Source organism: Colossoma macropomum, unplaced genomic scaffold, assembly GCF_904425465.1.
Source record: "Colossoma macropomum unplaced genomic scaffold, Colossoma_macropomum, whole genome shotgun sequence".
NCBI classification, from domain to species: Eukaryota; Metazoa; Chordata; class Actinopteri; order Characiformes; family Serrasalmidae; genus Colossoma; species Colossoma macropomum.
Genome location: NW_023494794.1, coordinates 17,938,681 through 17,949,520, shown reverse-complemented (window position 1 = coordinate 17,949,520; position 10,840 = coordinate 17,938,681). Strand labels below are relative to the sequence as shown.

The 10,840-nt window shown below is 39.7% G+C and overlaps 1 long non-coding RNA gene across 1 annotated transcript; it reads right to left on the bottom strand.

Moving 5' to 3' along the window:
- Nucleotides 1-2,489: 2,489 nt before the first annotated feature.
- On the bottom strand, nt 2,490-10,008 carry LOC118815070. Its single transcript, XR_005007777.1, has 3 exons — nt 9,985-10,008; nt 4,847-4,910; nt 2,490-2,867 (listed from the first exon to the last, which is right to left on the bottom strand). It is a non-coding gene; the product is annotated as an uncharacterized LOC118815070 (long non-coding RNA).
- Nucleotides 10,009-10,840: the final 832 nt, after the last annotated feature.

Genomic DNA, 10,840 nt, shown 5'->3' with positions numbered 1-10,840 from the left:
AGTTTCTTAAGGAAGGTGGTTTTATTTTAAGAGTGTAATGCTATATTATCAAATCAAATCAAATCAAATTTATTTGTATAGCGCTTTTTACAACTGATGTTGTCACAAAGCAGCTTCACAGAAATCCGTTTAGAACAAAGTTTCGACATGAACTGTAAATCCTCCAGGTGAGCAAGCCAGGGGCGACAGTGGCAAGGAAAAACTCCCTCAGAGCTGAGGAAGAAACCTTGGGAGGAACCAAGGCTTACATGGGGGGACCCATCCTCCTCTGGTCAAACTACGTACAAAATTATTATTCTACTAATATTAATAGTAGTAGTAGTAGTAGTAGTTAGGAGGTAGTAATAGTTAGGAGACTTCAGTGTAGAGTGGGCAGCCAGTCCAAGGCAGGTGGCGGTGACTGGGTTGTGGGTAACTGGTCTGAAGCGGGTAGCCGGAGAGCTCTACAAACAATCATCCAGCAGTGTCCGGCCGGACAGGTGGGCAGTCGTTTTCTCGGAAGAAAGGTAGGGAAATGGAGTTAGTTTAGTTCTGTATAGGTGTATGTATAGTAGTATGTAAAACATTTCCAGAGTGTGGCTAATGACGCCGGCAGATCTGACTATTATAATCAGTACCACCTTTATTAGAGAAATACAAATTTACTATTATATTCTTTTTAAACAATTTACATTGCTAACAGAGTTTGGAATAAACCGCTTCATGTGTAAATATATATTTTGGCATAGTAAACTTGAAACTCTGAAATGTTGGTGCTAAGACATCACATATATTAACTTGTGTTGCGTATATAGTTGGGAAGTTTTTTCCACTTCATATTTGGCAGTAAGACGTCACATACAGATCAGAGTCACTTTCTTTTGCCAAGTATGTTACACATACAAGGAATTTGTCTTGGTGAGTGAACACATGTATAACATGTAATGATGATGTGGTGGTGTGTTAGTGTGTGTTGCACTGATACTAGTTTGAAATCTTGATCTATTTACTCATAAAGACACATTTATTATGCTAATATCTACTAAATCATTGCTAATATGCTATTTTCTGCAATGAAAATGGATTATCATACAAGTTCAGAATTACCTACAATACAAGAGCATTCCTTTAGAACATATGTGGTTACTGTATGTAGCATAAATATTTTGACCTTTTAATACATAACTTTAGAATAAGATGTAAATGCTTCTACTAAATTAGTGTGACAGATAACAACATGCATAAATGCCATAAGTGACTTTTATTGCGTTCCGTGAATCAAAACAGTGTGTTAGTCTAAAGACAGCTTAAAATAAATAAGCCCGGTCACATGACATGTTTTGTAGATTTTCTAAGTGATACAATTCAGTGCACAACTTCTAATTATTTGCCGAGTTTAACATAAAAACATCCAATATACAGTATGCCATAACTTTTGCACAGGCCACAGTTTTTGTTTTATTGCTCCCCCTAATTTGTTAAAGCTCCTTTCTGCTGATTTTCATGACTTTATTCTATTATCTATAGTTTTTTATGTTTTTACTATGAATTGACAGAGAAGGAATGCTGCTGGTTTTTAATTGGGTGAGACTAAATTTGGCATAGATCTGCCAAAGTACCAATCAAAGTGAATTCCTCTCCATCACATTAAGCGACTGATCTCCCACTGCTCCGATTCCCAGACAAAACTCCCAACTAGTACGTTATTTAAGCTTTTCTAAATGTGTTAAAGGTGCTTGTTATGAAGGTATATTACAGGTTTTTTTGTAACAAAGCTAGACGCAGCTTTCTACTTGCATTAGCCACCTGTTGCAGGATTGTAGTATAAGTAATTAACTTAATTCACGAGAGTGCGATAGCTAGCGGTCCACCTTAGCTACAGGAATAAAACGACATGTTAGCTTAGTGTCAACATCAAGGCTCATAACGTATCCCCGCCAGGCGTGGCGCACAATTAGGATCACAAGAAATTTCTCCACAGTGTCTGCAAATGTAACTGTGCCAACACATAATGGGAGCTCGTGTGAAGCCTGGTCCAGTTAGCTAGCTAGCTAGTTACGGATATAATGTTAGTACTGAGCATCAAATATTGGACGCACTATGTCCGTGATCTACAAGTCAGCCTCCAACATTAGCTGCAAAGTTAGATCTCTAAAATGAACTGGGTATTAAACAGCTTGTTCTCCATGTTGCACTTTTTACACACCAGAGCAGTCGAGAAGAGTAAAGTGGTCTGTTTTCCTGCAGGGCACTCTCGACATTCAAAATCAAGCGTGTAGGGCTGAACGTGCACGGATCCTGCTGCGTGTGCCATCTTTGGCATTGTTAATGGTGTCACACATTGCCACCGGCAATGGGATTGTTTGGGCTGCCAGAGAGACGCCACTGTCAATCTTTATGCATTCTGACACGCCCACACAATTCTGTGCAGGATTTTTAGAGCGTGCATATACTATTTATTTGTATTCATTTAAATATGTTTCTGCGGAATATAAAAGTTTGAACCCATGTTGACAGGGGCCAAATTACCAGTCATTGTGCATTAAAATGTGCAGAAGTATGTTTTCTGTAGAGGATGTGTTAACTTCTTTTCACTGAGAAAATCAACAAAACATGTTCAACTTTTGACTGTAACAAAAAGTTATCCTTATTTTTGTATGACTAAGAGTGGTCAATATTTTGGGCAAACTGTTGGGAAAATCCCTGTGAGGAGATGGCCACTGCAGGCCTATAATGAGGCCGGTGGTGGTTGTGGCCGGGGATGCCCGCCCTGAATGTGGAGCCATGAATAAGAGGGGCTTTGGCAGGCTGGAGACTTCAGGCTTTTTAGCTGTCACAGGACGTCAGAGCTTTAAGTGGTGAATAGCTTCTGACTCAGCTGAAATGGCCTGTGCATGAGAAATTGGAAGGATGCAGAGAGAGAAAGAGAGAGAGAGAGAGAGTGAGAGAGAGAGAGAGAGACTAAGAGAAGAGTCTGTGTGAGGGATGTACAAATGAAATAAGAGCATGATATTAAAATGCATTAGCTAAATGCTAACAAAGCAGTTTCTTCTTTGCTTTGTTTTCTCCCTTTACATTTTCATGCCAATCATCAATGTCAATCAAGAGAGAGAAAGAGTTTGTATTTACTAAATGCTAACAATTCGCTAGTTGCTAAATGCTTCTCTTTTTTTACTCCCTTTCCATCATCAAGCTAGTCGTCGATCTCCTTGTTTGGAATGCCTTTGGACATTCATTCTCTCTCTCTCTCTCTTTCTCTCTCTCTCTCTCTCTCTCTCTCTCTCTCTCTCTCTCTCGTCTTTAGCATGCTAGTCAGGTCCTCTGCTCTTAGCTATAGCCCTGTGTTTTTTCTCCAGCCAAGCGGCCCTCTTGTGTTCAGGGATCAGGCTCAGGATCACTCGGGGGTCTCTGGGCACTGGCCCTTTTGTCCATCGTTACTTCTTTTCTCTCCCCTGCTCTGTGCTATTTCCTAATCTGAGTCTTTGCATAAAGAGAACGTCCACAGTCCACATAGCTCTAGGGCTTTTCACTGCCTCTCCTTCCTTTCAGTTATCCATCCGTTGCTATACTGGTTTTGACACGTCTCTCTATATCAATCTCAGAGTATCTCTTGGTCTCAAACTGAAACCTGTCTCTGCTTAAAAGAATTGAATGGTGAAAAATCTAATTTACACCATTTTACGCTTATCTCAAAGGTAGTCCGTCAGCCAAGACACGTTTGGTGTCTGAGGTGTGCTTCTTCAGTTTCGCACTGGAGCTGCAAAGCTAACGTAGATAAAAAATGATAGAAGCTAATGTGAACCATTTAGCATTGCTTACATAGCCAAATCGTCATATAAACCCATGACGTTTCAAGTAATCTCAAGTGAACTTGCTGATGTGGTTTCTGACACTGAATGACATACTGTTTTCTATGAAAATGGACACAGTTCAGACTTGAAGATGTCTGCTTCTGTTTTTATCTATGTGATACTTTTCGGTATTTTCACAGAGTATGTTATACAGCATCAGAAACCACATAAGAAGCTGTAGTTGACATTACTTAATAACTAGATATGGGTAGAGGCCAAAGCATGATGATTTAGCCCTGTAGTTTTGGAGATGCTAAATGGTAAACAATAGCTTCTCCTATTTGTTAGCTGTATAACCTGCATAGCTCCAGTGCCAGCAAGCTTCAGACACTAAATATAATCTTGCTGATCGACTACATTTAGGGTAAAGGTCGAATATATTTGATATTATTCACAGAAATGTTCCTCTGAAAAGCTTAAATTTACAGGTACTCAATGCTTTTCCTTATGACCACAGTGACAGTAATTCTACAGATGACTGAAATTACCCCAGCCCCTCTCCTTTTTCTGTCTGTCTTTCTGTATCCACTCTATCATGCTCTGTCTCTCTCTTTTTGTCTTCGTGGCGTCTGCATGTGGCTGTCCCTGACCCAGTTGGCCCTCTCTGCTGCTGCCTTCCTTCCTGTGTAGCAAAGCCCCAGTGCAGGATGGGAGATAAAACATTATCGTGTGTCCCACCACACCAGGCCACGGGCCGATAGGAGGGGCTCCATTTAAACTCACGTATGAGCGACAGTTTAAATGCCCTCTCTGACACGTGCTATTGTCTGCCATGCTTCATGCACAGCAAACTGGATATACACTGCCTGTCAAAAGTTTGAGAAACACCTAACACCTTTTTAAAATGTTTTTAAAAAGCGATGTTTTCTTTGTCAGTTTGCAGTAACTTTCAGTATAATTCAGTATAACTTGTCTAGGCATTGTAATTTTTCTTGGCAAGAAATGGAAAATTTGAAGAAACAGTGGGACAAAACTTAAAAAAATTAACTATAAAAAATTATTTAGGCAAAGCATACCTTCATAGAAAGCAGTGAAGGACCTCGTGGGCCTCCTAGCCCTTTGCAAAAGGCCTAATGATTTCTGGGAACAAAAAAAAATGCATCTGTGTAATTCTGCTTGTTGTATTTAAGATCTTTAATCATTGTAGTAATACTCTTATCGTTAACTTTATCGTTAACCTTAACTTTTCATTGTTAATTTTTGGTTGGAAACAAAAGGCAAAAGATCTTGAAATGCTCAAAAAATTTCAGATCAGGTTGTTTTGTTTTGCCATGGTATCTGGGGAAGAAGTGAGCCAAGTTTAGCTCTCCCATTGGTCACTTCAGGAGCTGGACAGAAGGCCCAGTTAATCAGATTAACCACCGAAATAATTACGAAGTGACAGTGGAATCAAGCTATCACATTTTAGTGACAAGGTGACCAAGTTCATGGGAAAAAAAATTTCATTCTAGGCCCTCTGGAAGTCCTACACACATCTGAGAATACAAGCTGTAGTCCAGGTTTCAGTCAGTTGTTACAAATGGAAAAAAGCAGCCGCAGCTCTTTACCAGAGCTCTTAACTGAACGAGTCACTGTACAGCTGCTGTATTCAAAGTAAAATATATGTTCATATCTAAAATGTTCCAAAAATGCACCAGTTTAGCTTAGCTTAGTATTAATTTATTATTAAAAATCCCATAGGGGAGCCAGCAAACAGGCAGTGTATGAATGGAATATGGATGAAATATAAATGTTATTATTCATGTGCTCTTGCATGTTATTTTTTCAGAGTGCACAGGAAAAGGGGGTTTATATGCTTTTCTGTAGAAGCAGAGCAAAGTCATGTATGATCGTATGGATGCAGATTCATAATTAGGCTTGCATATAGACTTTAATCTTCAACACTGTTTGTGTGGCTCACACGTGGATAGACTTGAGAAGTGGAAACAGCTGTCTGGACGATGGACAGGCTTCATTCACTCCATATGGAAGAATTTGTCAACTAGCCAGGCCTTTAAAGCATTTTTGATTTTGGTTTATCAAAATGTAGAAATTTGCTCTTGCTTGATAGAGTTAGGAACAAGAACACAAATAACCTATGATGTACTTCCACTGACTGGCCACTTCATGTGGTCCATCTTCATTATAGGCCCACTGTATACAGTACAGTGCAAAAGTCAGAGGCTATAGAACCTATAGAACTAGTGCAAATTTTCTTTTTTCTTTTCTCAGCAACATGTTAATACATTTCTATCAGTTTTCTGCATGATTAAGAGAAGGATTCTTTCATTTATTTAATCTCCATTCAAAACAGCCAATAAGTGTAAGTTATTCTAAAAGTTATTCTTTTCTCAGTGTCAAAAAAAGCAGAAAACATATTTAATAGAAACAGAGAAACCTCAACAACTAAATATATATTTGCATTTATTACAGCATCCATTCTTTTTAGGAGACATGCTTTTAGTTTTTCTAAATCTGCAGGAGTATTTTTCTGCACCTCCAGTTCAGTCTTAGAAGTTAGTTGCATTTTCTGGTACTCACAATAAAGTAATTCCAGCTGTAAATTTAGACTTGCCAGTTCATAGAACTTCACTGAGCACCAGTGTTATTGTGAGTAACATTTTAATACATCAGTTGTTTTCTGCAAGATTCAGAGAAGGATTCTGTGTCTTTAATGATGAATTAGGCTATTCTGTTTTCATCCCAGATATATTGGATTGAATTTCAGATGACTTTGTCTTATCTTTGTCCCAGCTGGAAATTGCTCATGCATTGTGTCCAAAAAAGCAATGAATAGGAGAATATATGATCTTAAACGTGTTTCCTGAAGGTCTAGAGCCAGGCCAACAAGGCCAGCTTGTGCATTCTTCTGGAAGCTTCTACAGTGGAGCCGACTGGGGTGCAGACTATTGCTTAAACTGAGACATTCCAGCCCCAGACCAAAGTTATCTATGCCTATAGATGGGGATTAGCCCATAGAACCTCAATTCCTGTTTAAAGGCAAGCCGTCTGCCTCACTGTACCTTTGCTCCATCCTGTTTCTGATTGCTTTCAGTAGGCCTAATTGATAAGAATGTGCAGACTGTCGCTCAGTGTGAAGATTAGCCCACTCTTTGGCAGCATCAAGGGACTGTCTGCTGACAAGGCTTTGTACTTTACAACTGGGCTTACCAGGTTTTTTTAAAATGAGCATGTTTTCTTTGTCTGTTTGTAATAACATATTAATTACTAACCAAGGGTTGGATTCTCAAAAAACGTACAACAGTCATAACCCATTTGGACTGTCGTTTCTTAAGATCCTCCAGCGAGTCTCAGAACGTTTCAGATGCCATATTGTCACATCATAAGTGATAATAAGGCGTAATTGTAGTCATGTAAAACACTGTAACAGTGTTTAGGTAGGTGGCACGTGTCAACCTGACATCCACATGAATTTTCGGACCCAGAGTTTCCCTACAGGGCGTTGCCCGTAGCATGACACTCCCTCTACTGGCTTGGCTTCTTCTCAGATGCTATCACTTCCCCAGGTAAACAGTGCACACGTACCCATCCACATGATGTAAAAGAACAGGCCGGTTCCTTTCCAGTTCCGACACTCACATGCCCGTTGTAAGCTCTTTCGGCAGTGAACTGGGGTTAGCATTGGCACTCTCGGTGGTCTGCGGCCATGCAGCCCCATTTGCAGCTGGATGCGATGATTTGTGTTGTGGCACATTCCTCCTATAACCATCATTAAATATTTCTGTGGCACAGTAGCCTTTCAGTTGGTCCAGACCAAATGGGAGAGGCCTCATTGCCCTCACACAATGATAAGACTTGGGAGCCCAAAACCCTGTTGCTGGTTCGTGGTTTGCCCCTTCCCTGACCTTTGTCAGTAGGTACCTGACCAGAAGCACCTTACAAGCTTTGTAATTTTGGTGATACTCTGATATAGTCGTCTGGCCATAACAATTTGGCCCTTGTCACAGTCACTCAGGTCTTCACGCCTGCCCATTTACTACGAGACAATTAGACTATGAGAACCAACTGTTTACTTACTGTCTAATATATCCCAGACCTTGACATGCACCGCTGTTACAAGATAATCAGTGTTATTCACTTCATCTGTGAGTGGCCACAATGGTTTTGGCTCATCAGTGTAAGTTGTAGCAAATAGCTGTTTTTTATTAACAATACATTTGCTGGTATTTTTTTTCCTAGTCGTCTAAAACCAGTTTTGCACTGACTATTAGAGCTAGGTTTTCGGTTCAGGCCAGAAATGTCTAAACTCCACACTTCTGTGATCATTCTAAAGGCCTTAAATCTGGCTCCGAGGGTTCCCCTCGGTAGTTTTATTGTACAATAGTCAGAAATGCACATTTTAAGACAATGCATACGTCAGCAGAGTTCCCCACGGTAGCTGATTTCCATTCAGTGGGCCATTTCTGTTGAGCTGTGCTTGCTGTTGGGATTCTCATGGAAGCAGCTGTTCTTGGATCAGCTAACCAGTTGTGGGCTCCATTCCTTTTCTCTGTGGCAGGCCCGGGTAACACCCATTTCCTGTTTGTCGTTTTCCAACCTGTGTATTTTCATAGCCCATAAACACAGAAAAAAAGCGCACATCTTTCATTTCCAACGCTTTTTCATTTGGACGTGTTTTGGAGCGGTTTGGAGTTATTCTTGCCGCGATTGTGTGGCTAAGCTCAGTGACACAGATCAGAGATTAAACACCATTTTTAGTTTAGAAGCTGAGCCACTCATTTTCAACCCACAAGCCCCAGAATGGCTTGGGAAAATAGAACGTTTTTGTTGGGTAGATTCAGTGCTTGTCGACGGTCATGGAGGATGTTCATCTGATACGGGGTGAAAGATGGGGCTCTCTTTATGCTGTTTGTTTTTCTCCTTTTTCTCTCTGGCCATTCAGTTGACCTATCCTTGCTCTGCCCACAAATGTGTCCTTTCATAGCAACCGTTGCCAGGTTGGACCATCTTTACAAAAGGTAAAAAAAACCCATTTAATCTTAAAAAAAATTGTATCAAACATTGTTTAGTCGTGATAAATAATGTTAAATTTCCAGGAAAGTGGTGCAGTACAAAGTTTGACTACGCTTTTGGAGGCAGGACTGGAGTGGTACTCGTTTTTCAGACTGGGAGTTACACAGACCCCATGAAGAGTATCTTCTCTGCAAATCCAGTCACTTTCTTTCATTGCTAAAAATTGCAAATAGCTAACTTTTAGCGAATAGCTATTTTTAAAATCTAGGCATTTCATCTTAATTCCCTACACTTCTACTCATTTTTTGGCTATACTGAGATAACCAAGCTTTCAAGCTAGTCGTAAAAAACAAACTGGAGAAAGCTTTTATGCTAAATATGACATTTTATCTCAGTCGTGTTAATATTGTAGCACCTGAGAGTCTGGAGCTGTGGCTAAGCAGATGGCCACACGTAAACAATATGCTAACTAATGCTAGCTTACTAAGTTCTTGTCAGCATTTCTCTCTGCTCAACTGCTCAAATATCTAATCTAACCGAGCCAGGTTTGAAACGACAGTGCTACCATGCTAACCACGTTAACATTAGCTTCCATTTTAACAATAACTGATTTATTTTAACCTTGTGACTTTTTACAAGCTAATAAGTATAATTTAAAATGAATATAGCCCGTTGGTATTGTGAGAAGAACAACTACAGTTTATGTTGAATGGAATTTTTCGACAACGTTCTGTAAAGATTGTCCAACGCTTGCTACAAAAAAATGGTGGCGCATGAATAGGTCAATTATTCAGTCTAGACTGGTTTTCCACGCTGGCTTGCCGGTCTAATTCTGAAATAACCCTTTTGCATTTTCAATCAAGAGCAATTCCCCAATGCCCTATTGTTAGCATTTGACATTAAAACGTCAGGTTATAAATAGAAGTAATCTGTTACCACAAAGCTTCAATAAAATGGTTATATGCAGCTCGAATAGATCTTGTCAAACCTCTAACTGAATTTCTAATGTAGTGTGAATGTCTCTTGACCTGAGAAGCATTGGGGTGAATATGACTAGATCAATTAATCTTGGTCTGGAAAACCAAATGCCCTATGGTTATATCTGACATGCAAAACAGCTAGGATAAACATTTAAGTCTAAATCTATTACCACAAAGCCTCGACAAGCAGAGAAATGGTTATATAGAATTTGAATAGATACTTAAGTGGTAAGACTCTGTTCATCCCACGGCTCTCTTTACCTCTCTCATTTCTCTCTCTATCCATTCAGAGTAGAGCAATGAGGCAGCAAATACAACCAACAGAGCTTATTCCATACACATCACTGACTGTGCTGAAGTATTAAAGCTTTATCAGGGTTTGAGGATGTGTGTGGTGTGTCGGTTCCTCTTTCTCTAGATATTTAGGTTCATTTTCTTGACTCCACCAGTAGAGCAGGCTTTCGCTTTCACTTGTAGAATATTAAGAGTGTGTATGTGTCAGCATAATAATTACTGGGCCACTCGATAAAGATAGGTTAAAAAGATCATGAGGAATTGTCTTTGTGGTTAATTAGCCTAATCTCACATTAAAACATATAGGGGCAATTCTAACCTTTAACTGAAGTAAATTTAGTTTAAGAAAAAAAAAAAACCTTATCAAAGAATATTTTGTTTAACAAAGCCATGTGTCAAAATGATTGGCGACACTGCCTAGTTTGTGCAACCTCTATTTGCGAGCTTAACAGCAATGAGTCTTATCTGTAATGCTTAACGATGCAGTCTGAAGCTCTCCAGATCCTCAAGGGTGGTAGATCCTCACGTCTGGACTGACATGTCCTTTTCAGTGATTGATTGTTTTTTTACATGGTTTTTGGACACGTTTTGGATCACTGTCCTGCTGGGAGATCCAACCACAACTGACATTTGAAATCTCATTAATGGAGATTAATCTTAATGGAGCCAATGGTTCCATATATCTTAACAAGATTCCCAGAGCCTTTGGAGGAAAAACAGCCTCAAAGTTCTGCCGATCCTCCACCACACTTGGGGATGATTCTATATAACTATCCCTCTGTT